This window comes from Aedes albopictus, chromosome 2 (assembly GCF_035046485.1).
Source record: "Aedes albopictus strain Foshan chromosome 2, AalbF5, whole genome shotgun sequence".
Lineage (NCBI taxonomy): Eukaryota > Metazoa > Arthropoda > Insecta > Diptera > Culicidae > Aedes > Aedes albopictus.
This window is the reverse complement of record NC_085137.1, coordinates 510797144-510817378: the sequence shown is the minus strand read 5'-3', so window position 1 is coordinate 510817378 and position 20235 is coordinate 510797144. Positions and strand designations below refer to the sequence as shown.

General features: G+C 39.2%; 1 protein-coding gene across 1 annotated transcript in view; it reads right to left on the bottom strand.

The window, feature by feature from the left end:
• Window positions 1-12519, bottom strand: part of LOC109621685 (scavenger receptor class B member 1) — a 207980-nt gene extending 195461 nt beyond the window's left edge. The window contains exon 1 of the mRNA XM_020075805.3: window positions 11418-12519. The gene's annotated coding sequence lies outside the window, so the exon portion shown is untranslated. The remainder of the gene's footprint in view (window positions 1-11417) is intronic.
• Between the last annotated feature and the right edge of the window lie 7716 nt (window positions 12520-20235).

The window sequence follows — 20235 nt, the reverse complement described above, 5'->3', positions numbered from 1 at the left end:
TTAGCTCAAAAAGCAAGTGGGCGGAGTTTTCGGTGTTTCCATGTTCGAAGCATGTATGCGATGAAGTTAAAGAGGATGGGAGGAAGAGGTGAACCAACAGTAAGCAATAATTGAGATTTGTTATTATACGTTACTTATTAATTTTAATATGAATGATTGACAGCCCAACGGTCTTAGTTTGTGTGAATAAACTGATGGAGGCTCAGCAGCGGCGTTTGAAGTCTTTGTTTACCAATGCTTGTATGCCCTTTTCAAATGTTGCTCCAGAACTATTTTTCTTACATAAAATTAAACTTTCCAAACCCATTCAGCGAGGCTATTGAAGACACAATCAATCCGTGATAAGATCTTCTTATTCAAGCAACATCCCAAAATAAAAAGTAAACAACGAGAAAATGATAAAACAACTTGATTATACCTAGAAATGCATTTATAAAGAGAATCATGGAAGTTAGAATATTTTGTGCAGAATAATGTGAAACTTTTCAAGGTACTGTATTATTCAGTACGAGTTTTGCAACGACTAGTTCTTATTTTTCATCTGTAGTGTATGAGCAACAACATTCGGCATTATACTCTTCGAAAAACTTCACTTTTCTCATATTCATCTTATTCTTCTTATAATGCTTTGTATATTATGTGGCATGCACGAGCACACCCTAAGTCTAAGGAAGTCAAGGAAATTTCCTTTACGAATAGTTCCTGGACAGACCGGAAATCGAGCCTGTCACCCTCAGCATGGCATTGCTGAATACCCGTGAGCTTACCTGCTACATGGGCCTTTCTTCTACTCTCACACAATAATCCATTCTTGCAAATCATCATAGACAGTTACGAGCATCGCATCGCTTCAACCATCGGACCCAACAAACCCCGCCCGTTCCTTTTCGGGAAGCCGCGATGACATATTGTTTGTCACCTTTCCGAAGTCATCCGCCAAGTTCAAACCGAGGGGCACTCCCCGGCCGAATGCCGGACTACGCCGTGTAGCGCCCCCAAATTCGACGATCGATCGCGATCGGCGTGATCTCGCCAAGGTCAACGAGTGCGCGGGATGTGCAAAATTTCAAACCACATCCATTTCACCTCACACAACGGACGACCTTCAATTTTTAGCGCTCACACCACATGCACGAGTCACTGATTGGTGATGGTGGTGCACTGTTTCCAACAAGGCGTCTGTGTCTAACCGAAAATTATTGGAATGTGGATAGGATGGGGGGAAGTGTGAGGCGGTGGTGCGGCGGTTGGTGGGTAGTAAGATCAATGCTCACGTCGAACTGCTCGCGTCTCTCTCCCAAACAACAGATGCAAATAAATATAACTGAAACCGCATCATCATGAAGATCGTCCACAGTCAGCGCGTTATGATCATCTCCGTCCGCTTGCTGCGCGGTTGGTTACTTAATGGGCGCCTCGGCCGACCCCTCATAGACAGCTCAGAGGTGATAATTTTAGTGGAGTTATCTCTTTTTGTGGGATCAGTTTTTGGGGATGGATCTCCTGCCGCCGCGGTTGTGTATGGTCAGGGTCGAATGTTTTGGATTTTGGACATTGAACAAACATGTATACGATGTGAGGGGCTAGGCCTAGCCTAGTTCGAGTACTTTGAGTGGTGTACGCACTTGTTTTGTCGGTACAGTGGGGTTTCGATTTTTGTGCCTGGAAATAGATCAGTACATCCAGAAATGGGTAATTCTCTCTGAAAACAGGCCGCCAATCGCACACAATCTGGAATTTCACATTTTTTTGCATATTCATAAGTATATAGTAAACACGCAGAAAAATAACACATGTTATACCAAATTCAAAGAGACTTCATTTCTAAGTCGCGGGGTTTATTGAATCAAAAAATATTTTCTTTGATTTCAATATCGGAGAATGCACTGCACATAGCCAATAATGAGAAAGATGATTTAGTTTTACCCTCAGATTTTCAAGGGCAGATCTGGCCGTGAACGATAGCTCGCTATCAGTGATGCATATTATAACAGTACCCGTGTTCAATTCTCGCATGCTTTTTTTTCATTTCGTTACCACTTTTGAACAAAAATATTTTGTTTTTGAATCTAAGTCGATGGATATTTGTTTCTAAAAAATATAGACTTTGAAATCACAAAATTGCTTAGTTTCAAAGCGATAATGTTATAGATTCAAAGTGAAGAAGTATTTGAAACTAAAATCAACGCCGCGCGGCTTGATTTTAGAAACAATGAAATAAATGCTTTGAAACTAATGCCAAATATTTTAGATTCAAAGCAAAAAACGAAATAGGCCGTAGTTCAATGATTTATTTTCTTTGATTCAAAGCACTTTATTTTTGAGTTCAATATATTTTTTTCTGCGTGAAAAAGAATGAAAGTCAGTTTGGCTGGGTCAATTTAGGACCCCCGCTTGCCAAGGGGTTGACAAGGTGACAAAAATGCGGCTGCGGCATATTTTGGAAAAATGGTTGAAACCTAGAATTCGTAAGCTCTTCTGGATTCAACTGACAAAAAAGATAAACTTCTGAGTTTGAGCCAAAATATTGAAATTTAGAGGTAAAAGACCTCAAAGTTAAATTTACGAGTAATAAAAAGGTGCTTTCATAACTTTTTCAATTTTCAACCGATTTTCAATCTTTTCATGAATCTCCCTAATATGGATTTATTTGTTCAACATTATTTTTTTTCCAAAGTAAAATATATTTTTTATGATTACATTATTTTTGCCTTTCTCGTACACCAAGGTGTACCGAAAGGCTATATGTTCACTCCAAAAATGAAATTTCGATAGAGCCCCCAGAGGGGCGAGTTTCATATACCAATCGACTCAGCTCGACGAGTAGAGATGATGTCTGTGTGTGTGTATGTGTGTGTGTGTATGTATGTGTGTGTGTATGTGTACAAAAAAAGGTCACCTCACTTTTAGATAGTAAATATCAACCGATTTTAACGATCGACGGCTCATTCGACGCGGAATCTGGTCCCATTGTTTCCTATTGAAAATGGTTCGAATCGGTCCAGCCGTTCCGGAGTTATGGCCATTTAGGTGTTCCGGAACCGGTACCCCTGGAAGGGGCCAGACATGAAAATGCACCAAACCCATGCATGCGACCCATCAAACCACGGCATTTACGATTATCTGATGAACGGTAAGCAGGAAAATAGTCTCAGTCCAAATCTGAACCGGTAGTGTTCCGGAACCGGTTCCGGATGTCCCACCGGAAGTGGCCAAATATAAAAGAGTACCAAACCGATGCATGCGACGCATCAAACAGAGGCATTTTCGATAATCTTACGAACGGTAAGCAGGAAAACCGAATCAGACCATATCTGAACCGGTAGTGTTCCGGAACCGGTTCCGGATGTCCCACCGGAAGTGGCCAAATATAAAAGAGTACCAAACCCATGCATGCGAAACATTAAACAGCTGCATTTTCGATAACCTTTTGAACGGTTAGCAGGAAAACAATATCAGACCATATCTGAACCAGAAGTGTTCCGGAACCGGTTCCGGGGGTCCCGACGGATGTGGCCAAATATAAAAGAGTACCAAACCCATGCATGCGATACAAAAAGTAACAGCTTTTCTGATAACCTGATGACTGATTATCAAATAAATAGATTAGGACCACATTAGAGACAGCCGGTTGTATTCCGGAACCAGTTCCGGGTACCTCGCCGGAAATGGCCAAATATAAAAGTGAACCAAACCCATGCATGCGACACATCAAACAGCGGCATTTCCGATAACCTGATGAACGGTAAGCAGGAAAACAGAATCAGACCATATCTGAACCGGTAGTGTTCCGGAACTGGTTCCGGATGTCCCACTGGAAGTGGCCAAATATAAAAGAGTACCAAACCCATGCATGCGACACATCAAACAGCGGCATTTTCGATAACCTGATGAACGGTTAGCAGGAAAACAGTATCAGACCATATCTGAACCGGTAGTTGTCCGGAACCGGTTCCGGGGGTCTCGACGGATGTGGCCAAATATAAAAGAGTACCAAACCCATGCATGTGATACAACAAAAACGGCTTTTCTGATAACCTGATGACTGGTTATAAAAGAAATAGGTAAGAATCACATTAGGGACAGCCGGTAGTGCCGTAACCAGTTCCGGGTGTTCCTCCGAAAGAGGCTAAATATAAAATTGAACTGAACCTATGTATGCGTCACAGCAAGGCTAGGTTTTTTTGATAACCTGATGAACGTTAGCAAGCAAACCGGTTCCGACTGGTGAAAAAAATGTTTTACGCATATGGTCAAATATCAACCGTTACGTAGTAAGGCAGCATCCATTTATTACGTAACGCTAAAATCGACATTTTTCGACCCCCCCCCTCCCCCCTCCGTAACGCTTTTTTGTATGAAAACCCAAAAAAAAATGTATGGGCCACAACGCTCGGCCGTACTCCCCCCTCCCCCTAGAGCATTACGTAATTTGTGGACGGCGCCTAATTGAACATTACATGTTTTTGACTTTGCTTGTCTCAAGCTGGCTATAAATTGAAAATGATCAAACTTATCACATTTGATAGATTATTAAATTTGCTACCAAAAAGATCTTGGAATCTATTGGTTTAGTTTGATAACTAAAGCAAAAAAGCTCGAAAGTAGTGTTTTGCCTTTCTCGCACACTTAGCGTACTAAAAAACTATATGTTCACCCAAAAAACGATTTTTCGAAAAAAGGCACAAATTTCCCGAATGAAGGAGAACGTGCCTCTAGAGCCGACCTACTGATACCTGATGTGCGCAAAATAAGTTCACTCACTTTTAAGGCACTTCTTATTGGCCGATTTTTCGGATTATAGCTTGAATCGAACCGGAATTGTTTGCTATCCAAAATGGTCCAGATCCGCCAAGGCGTTCCAGAGTTATGGCCATTTCAGTGATCCGGACCAGCACCGGTAGAACAGGCCGTATATAAAACTGAACTAGCTTATCATGCGATAAATCAAACTGCGGCCATTTTTGTAACCCTTAGCATGGTTGACGAGTTTTGTGCGGAAATCAACACTGGAGACCAGAAGCTCCACGATGTCGGCCAAATTCAAGATGGCAGCCAAATGTTCAAGGTGACGGCTCAAAATTCAAGACGGCGGCTGTTTACTAGAGATTTGGGCTGTTAAAGCATGCTATATGGGAATATTTAGTATGGGGAAGATGTCTGGACTCCTAAAATGGCGACTAGAATATCCAAGATGGCGGTCTGAAATCCAAGATGGTGGCTTCAAATTCAAGATGGCGTCTGTTCAAAGAAGTTTAAGGCTCTAAAACCATGGAAGATGTCCGGAGTCAAAAAATGTCAAAAAATGAGGCTGTACAAGATGGCGATCTAAAATCCAAGATGGCGGCTTCAGTTTCAAGATGGCGGCTGTTTGATGGAGATTTAGGCGCAAACGGCTGTTTAATGAAGTTTTCGGCTCTAAAACCATATATTTGGTATGGGCAGTGGTGGAAATTGATCGCGAACGTGTGCTTACGCGCTACAAAAAAATGCCATCGCATCGCAAACATTTGCTGTGCGATGGTGTTCGTACGTCTGTGGCTCACGATCGTACGACACGAACGCCAACGAGTGCATCGCATCTTTTGCAAGCGCGATGCTTTTTTATTTTAGAGGTTCGCGGCCGATATTTCTGTAATGAAATCAAATATTGGTAAACTTTTTCGTCGATGTCATTTATTGGAATGGTACCTGACCAGTATAATCAAAAAACACCCAAATAATAACTTTTAAGTGCACAAAAAATGGCAACAAACTAATTGTTCTACATTGTGATCCTTCTAGCGAACCAACTGCGATTCTGCTCGCTCGATATTTGTTTTGTGTTGGTTCGTCGATTCGGAAAATCGTGAACCGTTCTCTCTTTCTGGGTTCGCGAGCGCGTGAGCAAAGATTGTGTTTGATGCGAACCAAAAAACACGTCAAGCGCATGATGCTTTCCACCACTGGGTATGGGGAAGACTTCCAGAGTCCAAAATGACGATCAGGATATTCAAAATGGCGATCTAAAATTTAAGATGGCGGCTCCGAATTCAATATCGCGGCTGTTTAATGGAGTTTTAGGGCCTGATACAATGCATTGTATTGGATTGGTATATTTGGTATGGGGATGATGTCTGGATTCCAGACCAGAACATTCAAGATGGCAATCTTTAATCCTAAATGGCGGCTTCAAATTCAAGATAGCGTCTTTTTCTTAAGAGTTTGAGGCTCAAACATTAAAAGCCAGATAAACGATATGATGTCTGGTATCATGAAATGGGTTTCTGTTAATTGTATGAAAGTGCGATATACATAAACATTTCGCAAGAGTTTTATTGAAATGGGGTTTCGAAGGCACGAGAAAGGCGCCATCACCGCTAGGTGGATTAATTAGGGTTTTTTTTCTCTTTTTTTACAAATATCTTTACAAACCGATAACTTTCAAACCGTTTGACCAATTTCAAATCTCTAAGCGTACTTTTGTAGATATTTTTATTGCCGTTACATGTCCTGAGAAGGCTATTTGTTTAAATTTTAATTTTTATGATATATATCACCGAAAACTGCCAAAACATACCTTAAAACTTGATATTTTCATGTAAAGTTGAAGTTTGGGACGATTTTTTGGCAGTATTGATCCATCATGGAATCTCTAGTAAGCCTAGTCGGCTATGGATCGCCAATCCGGAGACGACAGGTTCGATTCCCGTTCCAGTCGGGAACATTTCTCGACTTCCCTGGGCATAATGTATCATTGTGAATTGAAGTTTTAGGCTTCCATATGATTATTTTGAATATTTTTCCTTACTTTAAGCCCCATACTTTGCAGAAAAAACTCCAAACAAACAAACGCCGCCTCTTAGTCTCAATATATTTGGCTTAAACTCGGAAGTTTCTCTTTTAATGTCATTTGAATCCAAAAGAGTTAACGAATTCCAGTTTTCAACAACTTTTGAAAAATAAGCCACAGTCTAATGTCGTAACATGTACAAAAATTCATATTTCTATGAAGGGAGAATATGCTCCTTTCATTTGAAGTTGAATTCTTTTTGGCAGCCATCTTGGATTTAGATGCCATTTTGAATTTTATCAATTATTCTCGGTTTTAGTAGCGTTCACAATTACAGTTTTCAATTCTGAATTCACCATAAGAAAGCTGAAAGTCTAAGCATTTCAGAACATTAAAATATTCAAGTGAGCATTGACCGCAACAATAACATATCCATGAAAGCGTGAGGCAATCCACCATTTTCGCACGAAACACGTTTTAACGCAATGTTTTTGTTTTTACTGCAGGGATCTCTTTGAAAATTTAGCACGGCATTATTAAATGAGTTTTTAAGTTAAGATTCAAAAAATAAAAAAAAAAACGTTTTTCTCGACCTCAACATATATTACCCCCTTGAGAGAATTCAAGCATTCCAGGGGTTTCAGGGATACTCCAGGGATTTTCTAGAGTTTCAGGGACGTTCTAATGGTGTTCCAGGGAGGTTCCAGAGAGTTTCAAGGGCTTTCAGAGCAGTTCTAGGTGATTTCAGGGTGTTCAGGCGCCCTCTAGGGCGTTTCAGGGGTATTTTGTGGTCTCTGAGGGTTTCATGGGAGTTCCAGTGGTGCTCTTGGAGTCTGAGCAGACTTCAGGAGGTTCAAGGGGTGTTCTATGGAGCTTCAGGGGTATTGCAGCCAGTCCCAAGAATAGTGCATTCCAAGGTGCTTCGAGGGCGCTTCAGATGGTTTCCGAGTCGTTCCAGGGCGTTCAATGGCGTTCCAGGATGCCCCAGAGGATTCCAAAGGGTGTCAAGGACATTCTAGAGGGTTTTAGTGGAAATTTTGGAGAAATTTCAAGAGGTTTCAAAAGTTTTCAGGAGTTTTCAAGGGTGTTCTGAAACCACCTAAAACCAACTGAAGCTTCTTGAAACCTCTCTGGAATCCCCGCTGAAAGTCCCTTGAAAGTCCCCTAAAACCGTCTGAAACATCTTGAAACGCCTTGGTATGCCTTAAAACAAAGCTGAAACATCTCTGAAATTTCTTCAAAAGTATCCTGAAACCATAGGAAACCGCATCCTGAAACCATTTCAAACCACCTGGAATACCCGAAAACGTATTGAAACCACTAATAAAACTCCTTGAAACTCTCTCGCAAGCTCATATAAACCCAGAAATACTCCTCGGAAACCACCTGAAACCCCCAAAAAGAAAAACATCAGAAATCCGCTGAATGGTTGTCTTGAAACACATTGAACCCCCTTTGAAACATCTCTCTAAGACCTCCTTGCAATTACCCTTCCGTATCTTGCGCAGTTGGCCCCCACCGACAGCACCACGCTAATGCTGAGTACTAAAAGCGAGATTTTTTCAACGTGTTGTACAAAATACAACAGCGCGATCGCTCGTGGGTTAAGCAGATTCACCCCCGGATCCACTTCAAAATCTCCTTGAAAATTCCTGATACCACCTTGAACCCCTTTGAACGCCATGAAATGCCCTGAATCTACACAGGAAAACCCTTCGGAACCCTCCTGAAACCCCCTGAAAAGCCTTGATAAACCTTGAAACTCCTTCAAAACAAATGCGCAAATCCCTTTTGAAGCCCCCTAGAACTCCCGAGGACCCCTCCGAAGCCCCTTTGGAATTCCTTATGAAACTTGGAAATGAAAAAGTGACAAATTTGTAATAGATAATTTAAAACTTCCACTACTGAAGTAAGCCATTGAAAATTAGCAAGAATCGGTCAACATAATGATGGGCTAGTTTTAGGATAACTTCTTTGAGAAACCACCTGATATTCAAGGGAATTCACATTCAATGAGAAGTATACGTAATGACTTTATTCAGACGTACACTGAATATTTTTCTGCTACCATGGACTAATGCACGGCAAAACAAATGTAAACGAAAATTCCAGTGCTAACAGTTCAGCAATTGGCAAATTGCCACATCAAATTGATATCTGAAAAGAAAATACAATTGAATTGAGTACAACTTTAGTTAACTCGGACAGTGTTGGCAGTTTCCAAGAACATCATGCTTCTCCATGTTAAATACTAGTTGGCTTGGTAAGCCTCGTTGGATAAATGTACGACTCTTGCTGTAGAAATCATCATTTGGCACTACTGCAGTGTTGCCAGCTATGCAACAATTTTCCACAATTAATGTAATTTCTTTTTTTACATTTGCAGAACATTCTGTTTTGCAATTTGTCCTGAGTGATAAGATAGCTGTGTGATTCTGCAGCGTCAATTGAGCAATAATACCAGCTCAAAAAAAAAAAAAAAATCACTGCCACTATATAATTTCTAGAGGGTTGTCCATTTATGACGTATCTTGTATCCAGTTGAACCTGGCTCACAACCATATTGTAATGAACCCCAAAAGTTAAGATTGTTTGTATCGTATATCGGCAATGTTTGCAGCCTCTAAAAATAATCAAAAAATTGGATCCCTGAAGCAGAGAAGCCACATGATTTTTTGAAAAGCTTTATCTCTCTTTTCAAAAACCGGTATCCCATGCAAAATTTGGGTGAATAATCCGGATCCCAGGAGCCAGGGCCCGTGGCGTAGTTGGTCACACGTTCGCTTCATATGCGCATGGTCATGGGTTTGATTCCCAGCCCCGGCACTTGCAATTTTGCGTCAGTTACTCTTCTCCCCGAGAGTGCCTGACATTGACCCTCTTCTGAGCCCATGGCTCAAACGGACCCGGATTCCTGGACATCGGCGAAATGCAACTCATAATGGACCCCCAATCGGACTGGAAAAGGAACAACAAGCTTCCATCGACATCCTCGTGCTTATCATTCTACCGAGAAAAGAGTAGAAAAGTGAAAGCAGCAAGACGGCAACCAATTCGATATAGTAAAATAGAACACTTCTAGACGCTGTACAAAGTGTAAGTGCAGCTGTCAATTGTAATCGCTCACGTAGTGCCCTAGTGGACAATAGAGCTGTAAAATAGGTTAAGTGATTAAGAATAAAAAAAAATCCGGATCCCATACAAAAATATAATAGCTCAAAAATCTTTATTTCTTATAAATGAATTTGTACGGATCCTTAAAAATCATTATAATACAGATAAATATGTGTATATGGCGTCCCTGCCTTGAGGAGACCTTGATGTTGCCTTTAGGTTTGCGTAACATTCGAAATTACTATCTTATGATAAAAACGAAAGTAAATGGAGTTTATTTCTCTAATAAAGCAGCGTTGCCAGCTTGAAGCTTTGAAACGTTTTTCGAAAACGTTCCAAAATTTTCCTTATCAAAACAAACGGGGCAATACGCCCCATCAAAAGAAAAACGTTCAGCCCCGTGATAAAACTGTCCCAGTGGATAATTCTACCACATGCTTATCCTAGGAGAGTCTTTTAACTAGTGTTTAACTGCATTAAAGCAGCAAAGTAACACAAGCGAAAAGAACTAGCTTCGTTTACAATGAAGTCAGCTTACAAGAGGTAAAATATTACGCCAAAAGCCTCGATTTCAGACTTTTTGATATTTTTATTGCATTTCTGTACCAATCCACTAACGGACCAGCTTGATGGCAATAATTCTTCAATATTTGAGATTTCTAATCGATCACGCATGCGCTTGAATCGCTAAAAAATGAAGAGGGGCGTTTTGCGCCGGTGGGGCGCATTATACCCTTTTAACCTAAATATCGTAGAGTAACAGTCGACCATCGTTTTTTATGTTAATGAAAAGATAGCGACAGATTTTGTTTGTTAAAACTAATTTTAACGTGGTTTGCAAACACTCGCGTTTGTCAGTATTTTTTTTTGAATTGAAAAAAAAAATGATTGAAAAGAAGTCGAATACATTTTTGTTCCTAAATAACAAATGAAGAACTGCATAAAAAACTGAAAAACTGATATTATCTGGAACAACATTAGAGAAATGCGTTTCTTTATTAGAAAACAATGATATTGCACGTTTCTGAGTAAGTTCTAATCAACTTATCCATGCAAACTATAGCACCAATTCAGAAAGAGTAAACATAAATCTTGCGGATAATGTTTTTAATATGTGTAGTTAGCTGTTCTTAGGTCCTACGAAGCATTTTGATGAAAAAGAATATTCCTTTGAATGTTTTCAAATATTTGTTTCATTATTATAAACTTTCCAAATTTTAGCATTTTTTTTAAATAATAATCAAACATTTGAATAAAGACACGAACTAACAAGGAATTTTCCAGCAACTCAATGCAGTTCAAACTTGAGTAACTTTTATTCACATAGTATGTAACAAGAAAAACCAAAAATCGCAACCATCCTGTCGGGCTCGGGTTGTTTGCCCAAATGGCAAGCATGTGTCCATTGACTATCATCGATGCGATGCGCGCTGATGATGGTACACGGGATTGTTTTGGCGCGGTTCGTCGCTTGTTGACTCGCACAGGTTGTTTGAAGCTTGACCCAAAACCGTAGGAAAAGTGCACTTACCGTCTCAGATGGGTCTCGATGGACAGATAGATAGATGGCAGCCAACTACGAGGACCTTGAAATGATGCTCTTGAAACTGGTTAAAGATGATGGTTTTGGTAGATTTGGTCGATAAAAGGAACGATCCGTTCGGTACGAGGATATTTTCAGAACACAATAGTTTGGAGAGAGGGCGCTGGAGCAATTTTTCTTCTCTGTATCAGCAGATAATCCCGTGCGGTTGCTGAATTTTCCTTTCGTTCGTCCACTGTCGTAACACACTACAGTTGTTTTGTTTCACTTTTGTTTGCGGGGAATGATTAGTGATAGAATTCACTTTCACTGACATCATCGGTGTGCAACAGAACTGAACCGAATTTGCATTACTAATTGATTCACAACCTTTCTCTCCACGATATGGTTTCCGTTTTCACGATCTTCCTTGCGATTGCTTTCAATTGAGCAAATTATCAGCAAATAGCACTTTCAAAACATTCCGCATAAAATCTTCCAAAAAACCGAGAAAATTTCCTTCCGATTCTGGAAGCTTTCTCCGTACGTATCCTTTCACTGTCAGGTTGCAATTGACCGGCTTCACGGTCGGGAACCGTTGCTTTATATCCCCACTCACACAATCTAAGCACGCTGCAGCAGCAGAACAATCAACAATGCCCCCGATGATGGGTCAAGATCAACGCTAATTCCCGCGCGCGAGAGAGACTAATATAACTGATGCGTCTCCGTACGCAACGCCGCCGGCCACCTTCCAGGAAATTAATCCCGTGTTAGACACAAGCCCGACGAAACAATGGCGACAGAAGATCACCCCGCGGCACACTCACACGTTGGTTGGTTGGTCAGACAGAGACACGACACGCGTTCGACAGAATGCAACACTGAAAACCGGACACGTCCACGACTGGCAGAGGCCTGCAACCGAATGATAGATCCGCTGGCGAGTTCAGAACAGAAGAGTCCTGGCTCGATTCTAGTACTGCGCTACTACCACTATGCTAGCACGCGCGAAATCATACGATGATCACCTTTAGTCGATCGCGCACCCCGAGAGCTCCACACTGAACGATCCGAACGGGCAAAGATCTAGCAATTTACTACCCCCTAGTGGGCTAGAGTGAGCTTCGCGCGCTGCTAAGTAGACAGACACCACTGACTGTGTGTGAGCTGAAAGTAAGGAGAAGACGCGCGCCCGAACGAGTACTTGCTGTAGAATACCCGGGGCAGCATGGCATGGCAGGCTGTGGCAACAGCACACACGTACGGTATGTACTTACTGAGAAGGTACACTAAGGGGCGCGCGCGCAAATGAACCCCTGCTGAGTACTTGAAAGCCGAGCGCAATGAGAGTGTGTTTGCTGTGAGATCAAGTACTTCTCGTAAGAAGCTTTTCTGAGTAACCGTTGGGTTGCCTGGTGTGGTGGAAAATCGATCGGAGGGTGGTTCGATTGTGAGAGGTGTTTTTTGATGTGGCTCTTCACAGCAAGCAGGATGTTTGTGTGGCTTACGCGTTTTGAATTGCGTTCGGTTTCCCAATGTTCCATGTGATTGAAAGTTTTCAAATATTCTGTTTATAAATTTCATTGTTATTCTCTTTTTCCAACTTTATTATCTGTTGTTACTTTTTGACTCCTTCTTTTTCCTATGTTTATTTATTTTAATTTTAATCTTTTATATCTTTTCCCCATAACTTTTCTGTTTAAATATTTTATATCGAATCATGATCTGTTAGTACATTCTCGGTTGTATCCTTTTATCATTCGTTGTCATTATTTATATTGTTGAACATCTATATTTAAATCTTATGCTGTTGCAGGAATTATCGTTCACAGTAAATAACTCACAACATAGAAATTACTTATTGAGAGCTCAACCAAATAATCAATAGTCTTATTATTTTAAATGTAAAAGGTTTAACAAACACATAGTTATCTCTACCGGAACAAGACAGCTTTTGTTCTTATCAACCTATCTTATTGATCAACTCTTAATCATCTGCACAGCTACAGCTGCTGCTGCTTTGAATAACACTGAACGTCTTAGCTAACAAAATATAATTTAATTAACACGATCGTGAATCCCTTCACACGAACCTTGAACATCAAATCATGAATGTAAGATCCGGATACTCTGTCGCTTTCCAAGAGGCGTGTTAATTTAACATAAGCGGTTGGGGTCTTTCCGCTTGCTTCCGTTATTCTCCCAATTTTAAACCATGTCAATTTAGGTATTCTTTTCCTGATCTTTGATTAATTAAATGTGAATTAAATATCATATTATTTGAATTCGCGCTACTTGGGCGGTGGCTTCTATATTCGTCTGTTTTCCACTATAACTCAGTCAAATTTGAACCAATTGACACAACTTTTGGAATGCGGTGAGATAGGTATAGTATCTACCCGTGTACAACATTTCAAGTCAATTTGTTCAAAATTGACTGAGTTATGGTGGAAAACAGACGAATATAGAAGCCACCGCCCAAGTGGCGCGATACCCTACTTCAATTTATTTTATTAGTTTTCTTTAGGAAGCTTACCTACAGCCTCGAAATTTTCCAAGTAGCTCAGAATGGTCCAATGCTTCAAATTGTTTTTTTTTCTCGTTTTTTTTCATCAGTTATTAAAACGAGCAAAAATAAACAATTAAAAAAAGTATGCCATTCTACCTACCAGCTCCAGCGAAAATACTATATCAGGCCAAACATATCTAAAGGTCCTTTCTGCAAAAGAGAGTCTCTCTTTGGTTTCCCTCTCTTTCGTTAATATCTCAGTTGTTTATTTGAATTATGATTGTCCTCTTGCATTGAACGATGGTCAAAATAATCGTCTATTGATTTGTACTGCAAAAGTAGTTGAAAAGTGTACCATTACATTGCAATAATTGAAAGAGAAAGTGAACAAAGAGAGCCTCCCAAATGCAGATAAGACTATTGAAATGTTTGGCCTGATATATGTTTTTCCTGCATCCAACCAAACTTGAGTTACAGCGAATTCAAAAATTAAGAAAAACGTATGGGACCTTGTGAAATGTTATGCGAGATTTTTTTTTACTGTTTTACTGTTTAATAAAAAAAAAACAATCAATTATTTTTCAGATATGTGGATTTTCAGATCATTTCGGATAACATATAAAAAGGTCCAAATTTGCTCTAAAACACAAATATGGTTGGGTGTAGAGACAAAACCTAGCATAGCATAGCATGAATACTTGCACAAATCGTGGATGGAGTTGCAAAGTTGAATACATCCATTGACATTGCTGATGTCGCTACTATCTATAATGTCATAGACCCACTCAACTCCACACACCTGGCCAAGTCCTTGCAAGCATTTTATTAATCCAATCATCAACTTAGAAAGAGCCCAGAACTGAAGCGGCTTCCAATAGATGAACGGATGTTGAAAATATTTTTTTTAGTTTTTATTTTTGTGTATTTTAACTTAAATGCTAGTTCTACACTATGTTGAAAATAGTGAATTTTCAATTTATATGTAGTTATTTAACAAATTAGAACAAAAAGAATGTAATTACAAAGATCTCACCTAGTTCCATCGTAGTGTAACCCACGGACTCTATGCGTCTTCGTTCTTTTGCGTTCTTCTTTGTGTTCCACGAAGATGGCACCGCATGCAACTTATCACTGTGTCTTGACTGCCCTCTTCTCCATGACGAAAAACGGGTGAACTCACGTGAAAATTTTCACAACTTTTTCTTGTGTGAAAATAACAATCTCCCAAAATCTCTTCGACCGGATTATGCCATCTTTGCCGAAAGTTGCACCAGTTAGCTTCACTTTCGACACAGTCCAAACATATTTTCAAAAGAAGACAATTTTACACAAAAATTGAACAAGTAACGCGACAAACGGAGAAATATAGAATGTAAACTAGCCGTGTCATCCTTTAAAACCACGCAAGAAACACAACTGCACTACTTTTTTCTTTTTTATTCACACACGAAATGATTAATCAAATATTCGCTTTTTCTTCGGTTAACAAACTTCTGGGTGTTGAGACAAAACCTATGCATAAAGTAAAAACAAGTAAAACAAAAACAATGAGAAAAATACGTTTACTGTTGGCTCAATGCATTAAGGAAAACGCTCTCTAAAGCTCTGAAGAAATCCCAATGAAGGGTTTCAAATGAATTCGTTGATTAATTTCTGAATGAAAAAATTCATGGAAGAATCATAGAACAAATCTCTTGCTGAAATTCCTGAAGAAATGTTAGAAATGTTGAAATAGTTTCAGGAGACATTTCTGAAGGACTTCCTGCAGAAATTCGAGAAGGAATCGTGGTTTGAATTTATGGAGAAACCAGTGAATGATTTTCCGAAAGAAATCCTGTTTAGCTCATATTTAAATCTCTACACCTACAGGCATCCTTAGAAGAAACCTAGGAGACAAGTAGAATTTTATCTTGTACCAGCTTCTCGAACCCTCTAAGCAGAATACCCTATTTGAATGAGTGTAATCAGTTTCGTACCTTATAATTCCGCTCTAATTGCTTATCCTTTGACAGATACACTTATTTCGACTAACACTTGTAATCTTCCTCAGTGTCAGTTATCCACTCTTTATGTGGTATTTTATGTTTTGTTCGGCTCTATAATAGATCTTAATGACCTATTTTATAAAACTTGCAATAAAACTGATGTATACATCATAACCTCTTGATAACCTCTTTAAAAGCATCTTCCGGTTAAGTGGACCACTCTCGGAGAGGTTTTATAAATCACATTAAGAGTAGCAATAAAACTGTTTCAAAACCTAGTTGAAAAATTTTATATTCTCAAAAGAGATTATGATGATGACTATGACAGCTCAAGATGCAGAGATGCTTCTTCGATGGCACGTAAAAATCAGGAGGATACATCATAAGTAGAAAGCTATCATTGAAAAGTAATATTTGAGCAGTTATTGTGTTGGTAGGCTTATTCGCATTCCATTTTACCGTGAATATAGAGGTTGCAGAAACATAAAATTAATGCGCTTCGAAATTGGTGGATATTATCATCTTCGAATAAAATAAAATAAAATTTGTAAATTTAGTAAAACTATCTCGAATCACAAGAAAACTCAACTGAGAGAATTTATTTATATAAGCATGTTATGGAAATGACTGCAAACTATCAATTCATTGCTTATGTGAGCAAAATAAACTATTTTTCATTCACGTCAGCTAATTCTTCGACGACCATAATTAGCGAAAATAAAACGAAAACAAGTTTACTTTTATGATGACCACAGTGTCGTAGTTTATGCTTTTTCCATCAACAGAAGTCGTTACTAATCGAACAGATCGCCATCTGTTGAGAGTTTGAACAGTTTTATTGTGGTAATGATGAATGCCAGAAGGTTTACATATCGGAGAGTTTTGTTTACTCTTAAAATCTGGGTTTATGGGTATCTTCAAGTATGTATACTATAAAACATTTCATCAATGGTTTTCATGAAAGTAGTCAAAAAACTATGAGTTTTACCTATAGCTGTAATAAAACCTTAATAAAAATTGAACAAAACAATGGAATTGTTACTTGGGATATCCAGAGGAATCCCAGAAAAAAATCCTGATTTATTTCAAGGACATTTTTTTGCAGATAGTGCTTTTGGTGGATTTCGTAGAAGTATTTATAGAGAAATTTGAAAAATGATTCTATGGATCTATTACAGGGGTTTCTGTTGAAATTGTTAGGAAGAGATGGAAATAAAGTAATATCTGAATGAACTAATAAAAAAAAACTTTAAAATTTCTACATTTTTTTTTTAATTCTTAGAGATATCCTTGGAGAACATTATGGAGTAATTTCTGAAAAAAAAGCATGAAAGAACTATAGAACATATCCCATGCTAAAATTCCTGAAGAAATCCTTGAAATGCTTTCAGGAGATATTTCTAAAGGACTTTCTGAAGGAATTCCTGAAATAAAATCTTTAGAAAGAAGGAACCTGGGAATGATTTTTCTGAAACAAAACCTTATAGAAATTCCTTTTTGTCACAAATTTCCCAAATGGAGAAGAAGGTGCCTCTGGAACAGATCTACTGATACATTCACCTTGGAAGATTCCCTGGAGGAATATCCAGAGCAATCCCGGAAGAACAAACCCTGAAGAAATTCGTGGAGGAATTACTGCAGAAATTTCTGCTAATACCTGGAAAAACTCTTCGGAAACCTCTTGGTGAAATTATGTGGAGCCTCCTGGTAGGGCGGTTAGTGTCAACAAGCGCATAACCGCCATGTCATGGGAGCCATGGGGTGAGAGTTCGATTCCCGCTCCGAATGACGAAACCTTTCGTTATAAATGTTTCTTCCTCGTATCTACTGGTGCGTTATGTACGTCGTGTACGTTTCGTTCAGTCTTAAAAAATAATTATGTGGACCTTTTTCTGAAGGAATCGTTGTAAGAATATTTGGAGAAATACATAGAAAAAATGTCAGCTAAGATTCTTGCAAAATATCTTGTAAAATTTTCAAAAAACTTCTTAAAATTTCTCGGAAATAACAGAAATAGAGAAATATCTGAATGAATTGTAAAAAGAAGTATCCTTGCAGGATATGCTAGAGAAATTTCTGGGAAATATATGGAAGAATACTTGGTGGTGGAATTTCCAATGGAATACCTTTCGGAAACCTCTGAAATTTATGAAGGAGTTTTTGCAGAAATATTTTACGAATTCCTGAAGGGATTCTTGGAATATTTACTAAAGAGTTCACTGCAAGAATTTCTGAAAGGAGTTTCAGAAGGTATCCATGTAAAATTTTTTCAAAGCAACGATAATGAATCAATTTTCTGAGTTCTTCAGAGATTTGCATCAAACATTTTGCTTTCAAGAAGAGAAATAAACCATTCTTAAGTAAACTTCAGTATAACCCGCTGTTGTTCAGCTACTTCTGTTTTTTGGGATATCCGAACGAATCTCTAGAGAAATTCCTTAGAGTTTCTCAGGAACATTATGTATAAAAACCGCTGGAGTAAATTCTGAAAGCATACAGTGAAGATTTAATAATCGAATTTCAAAAATAATTTCTGAAGAAATCTATGAAGCGATTTTAGAAGAATCAATAGAAGATTTTCCAAAGGTATCTTTGTGAAATTCGTGGAGGAATCTCTGACGGAGTTTCTGAATCAATTTCTGAAGAAATTGCTAAAGAAATTCTTGGAAGAATTTCTAAGGAAATATTCTGGAATAACTCTTTCTGAGTTCTTAAGGAATCCATAAAAAAAAATCTGCAGGCATTTTCGGAAGAATTTCAATAGAAATCTTTGGAAGTTTTCGAAAGAAAATCCTTGGAAAAAAAATCTGAAGGAATTCTGAACTTCGCAGGAATCCCAGAAGAATTCATAAAAGAACTCGAGGACGAGTTTCTGCAAGAATCCCCGGGAAAATTTTTGAATCCAAAAGAATCCACGGAGAAATTTCTGGGGAAAATTAAGGATGATTTTCAAGAAGAATTCATGGAGGAATGTCTTTTTATCATATTAAATACGATTTTAAGGTTTTAAGAGAATTTGAGGAGGTTTCTAACCCTTAAGATAGATGTCACAGACCATTGAAACGTCGGGCTTGAGAACTATATGTCGTTTTAACTTCACTGAGGACTGCAAGGACGAAAAATCTCCAAAGGAGTTTTATGGAGAGTTCAAGAGCAGGCCATGTGGAGCTTCAGAGGATTCAGAGAGTTTTCAAGGAAGCTTGAAAAAGATCAACCAAATCCAAGTTTCTTGGGTCTACCCTAGGAAGGGATGGTTCCAAGGAGGGTGGATTTAAACATGGTCGATGGAGTTCAACGAGGGATTCAAAGATACATTTGAAAGTTTTATGAGGATTCCAGGCTTCACTCGGAGTTCAGAGAGGTTTAAGGGGTTGTCCTGATAACTGAGACTGACTGTCAATGTATATCGTGTGGCCTGCAAGAAGATACTCATTTCTGTATAAAGTCAAAGAAATTCCCATTACAAAATGCTGCTGGGTCAACCGGGAATCAATTCCGATACCCTCAGAATGGTATTGCTGAATCCCCGCGTAATTACTCCTTCGGTTAGTGTCGTGGGGCTCCCGAAGGGTTTTTGCGAAGTTTCAGAGGCCCTCATAGTGGTGGGGAATGGAGGATATCTTGAGGGGTTTCGAGGCGTTTCATGGCGGTTTCAGAAGGCTTTAGTACTTCAAGGGAAGTTTACGGAGCTCTGAATTTTGAGGGGTTTCCAGGCGTTTCAAGGCGTTTTGATAGGCTTAAGGGAGTTTAAAGGGGTTTAAGAGGCTTCAACACAGTTTATTGCAAGTCTACGGGGGTCGCAGGAGGTTTTCTGAGGGATTCAAAGGCGTTACAAGGTATTTATAGGAGTTTTTTTTTTCAAAGAGCTTTCATTCGGGTTCAGGGGACTTTAGTTTAGTTTAAGGATGTGTAAGTGCTCGCAACTGCTGGGCATTTCTTTCTGTCAGATATGATTAGTCAACGATGCTTCCAAATACCTCCAACAGAAAGAACACGAGATTCTGCTGGTAGCCTGGCCCGGGTGGTGAGTGCTGAATAGAGTTGGGAATAGTTCATCACACCAACGGGTTCACGGGTACGGTAACCTTTTCTCGGCTCACTACCGAGCACTGAAGGCCAATGACAGTGACCCAACCTCACTCGATGACGATTATACAGAACTTTTAAAATAATCGTCATAGTTCGAAGTAATGTGGAAATTTAAGATTGTTCGCCATGAAACAGGTGAAAGTCAAGTGGGAATGCGACACAGTAAAGAAGGAAAGCAAGTAATTTGGTCCCATTTGATGCTATTCTTAGGATTCATCAGCACGGGTCGCCTGACACATTG